The sequence below is a fragment of the Myotis lucifugus genome, unplaced genomic scaffold (assembly GCF_000147115.1).
Source record: "Myotis lucifugus unplaced genomic scaffold, Myoluc2.0 scaffold_92, whole genome shotgun sequence".
In the NCBI taxonomy this organism is placed as follows: domain Eukaryota; kingdom Metazoa; phylum Chordata; class Mammalia; order Chiroptera; family Vespertilionidae; genus Myotis; species Myotis lucifugus.
In genome coordinates this window covers 4,036,483-4,039,664 of record NW_005871140.1, presented here as the reverse complement: position 1 = coordinate 4,039,664, position 3,182 = coordinate 4,036,483, and positions in this window count along the sequence as shown.

Below are 3,182 nucleotides of genomic sequence, written 5' to 3'. Positions count from 1 at the left end.
ATGTTTGAGGGATTAAGTGAAAGAAGCCATGGAGGGTACTTAACACAATGTCTGGGAACTTTCAGTAGATGGAGTCTGTTCTTCTGATGCTGCTAGGGAGTATCAATCCACATTTTCCCATAAGTGTACTGAGGTCTTTAACTTATGTGGTAATAAACTCCATTGTTTAACAAGAAAATGGCTCAGAAGAACAGCCTGAATATCCCACAAAAGCCACAGATGATAACAGTCCCACAGGCCAGAGTCTTGGCGCGATGATAGTTAGGAGGGGACACCTTTAGAAAGGCTTTCTGGGCAACTGCATCCTGGACTGCTCCGGAATATGGCTGTAATGACCTGTCCCCCATCCACTAAGATTTACAGTGATGCTGAGGTGCTCCCTAACCTCTGGCATTGTTCCCTGGTGGTTCATTCCCACATTTCTCTCATGAAAGAGGCTTCAATGGGTCCCCAAATCTTGTGAATAGATGCATTGAAAGGGACCTGAGAGGTCACCTGCCCGGACTTTATTTTTCAGATGAGGTGGATAGATTGCTCATTGTCACCCAGCTCTAGGCGGGACAGTGACTAGAATCCAGGTCTTCTGGACGCTTCACACTATCTACAAAGGACAGGCAATGAATGAAATGTATGTTTTATAAGCTGACATTGAGTTTCCAAAGATGAGCTAAAATAGGTGTGTGTACTGGCTTGGATAGTCTCTCCCCAAAAGTCATGTCCTTCCCAGGACCTAAGAATGTGATTTTACTCGGGAGTAGGGTCATTAAAAACGTGGTTAGTTAAGATGAGGTCATACTCGAGCAGGGTGTGTTCTGAATCCAATATGACTGCTGTCCTTATAAGAAGAGGAGAAGAGACAGAGACACAGGAGAGAGTGCCATGTGAAGACAGAGGCAGAGACTGGGGTGTCACAAACCAAGGGTCACCAAGGGTTTCTGGCAAGCGCCAGAAGCTAGGCAGGGCATGAACAGATTCTTCCTCAGAGCCCCAAGGAGGACTTCTCAGACTTCTGGCCTCCAGAACTGGGAGACGACAAATTCCTGTTGTTATAAGACACCTGGTTGTAGGAGACTTAATACCGAGCATAAAGATGAATACCCAGAAAGTCTGTGTGCCAGGGGATATTGTATGGAATGTATACCCACTTTCAAGGCAAATTTTATCCCAAATCATTGGTCTTGCCATCAGGAATGACCAGGCAGGCGTCCGTCATCTATTCATCTATTGCTAGGTGCTGTGGGAGATGCTGAAGTTCAGAGAGGCGGGGTCACTTGCTGGGTCTTAGGCTGGTGAGTGGTTGACTGATGTTTGGAGCAGTCTGTTTTCCTCTCAAGTCAATGCTCTTTCTATTGTGCCATAAATAATCCCTTTATTGCATAAATTCTCCCAAAATATTTGGGGGTATGAATTGAATTTGTTCTTGATCCTTAAATCTAACAAGGACACAGCACTACCTTTACCCTGCTTTTTCACCACCAAATCATTTAAACTAATCTCACATGGGAAAAGATGCAAACACTGAATATCAAATTGTGTCAATTAGAATAAAGCAACACATATTAAGAGAATTGTCCACTTTGGTAATGTAAGATTTATTCTGGGAATGGAAGCTATAATTTGTAGAAACTATTAATAGTTTCCTCTTTGATAGGGAAAAAAAATCTTAATGAATACAAGTACCTTAATGGAAAATCATTTTCCTGATCAAATTTCTAAAAATTTGTAGGAAGAATTTCTTCACACACACACACACACACTTACAAATTAAAATAACGATGAAATATTGCTTCACATTTGCTAGAATAGCTACAAGGGAAAAAATTGACAACACATATACATGAATCACTCCATTATAAAATAGAATTACAAAACTGGCCTGTCAATTCTAATAGACCAAATTCTCTTAACTCTACACTTAAAATATCAAATATGTACAGATGTCTTAACACACAAAAATAATACCTTTGTTTTATTCTCTTGCCATTTTCATTTTACATATAAAAAATTTCTGAGTTTTAGAAGTAAGGAAGCTGTTACCCTCTGAGGGAACAATTTCATTGTCCTAAACATTTTTGGGATTACCTTTGGCAGGTTTGAGTCTGGATGCTGACTTCAAAACTGCATGAGACTGAGGACCCACTGAGCTCTATTTATGGTCCCATATCTCAGGCTCCCCTGCATTCCAGCCACACAACTCCTAACCCTTCTCTCTACTCGCCAATGTCTGCACACCTCCCCATCTGCTACTTCACTTAACTGAATTTTGTATTTCTTTGATTCTTAAGATATTTAAATGTCTCTGGTCTAATTTTAAAGACCTTTAAACTCCAGAGAATTATTTTTAATGTTTTTCCAGTCTCGGAGACCAACAGATATTAAAATAACACCCATCTGGATTCTGGATATTTCTCATTGCATTGTCTGACCTTGTAGTCACAACGTCCGAAGTTATCCTGACAATAAGGACCAGACAGGAATTCAAATGCTGTAAATATTTAGAGGTTAATGTTCCTTGAATTCCATTTTTCTCTTACAAAGTTGCTACGTTCATAATGATAATATTTAAAGGAAATTAATTGCCCCTGGGGCCTCATCCATCATAAAACTTTCTCTTGTACCAAATGGTACTTTGCCCAGGAAAATGAATTCCCCTCTCTGAGGGGCAAGTACTAAGATTGAACCACTAAGAGAAATTTCCCCCGTGCCTGTGTACACAGAGAAATCTCTTTCGGTGGCAATACTAGGCTGAAATCAGAGTGAAGAGAAGGATCAACTCATTGCTGATGTTACTGTTGTTGATATTTTTGAGAAAGGACTGCCCCCACCCTTCACGCCCACGGAGCTTCCTGTTAGAAACAAACCAGCCCGGAGTTAATCTTAGCAGTCAGCCCCGATTTGCCCCCTGACTCCTCCAGGGGACATTGGGGGAACTCTGACCGTTGCTAGAACTGCAGAAGTCAGTGCACCCAGGGTAGTTTTCTTTCCTCTGTATTTGGTTAATATGTTAATTGACGCCCATTTCAGCAGGCAAACTACCTGTCTTCCCTGTTAACCCATGGAACTTGGAGTGAGACTGTGGACATGTATGTAGCTACAGAATCACCTTTTTCCCGAATCTCCTCTCTTTATTTGCCTTCTTTTTGTCCTACTTCCGCGCCCCCCCCCCCCCCCCACCCCGGGTT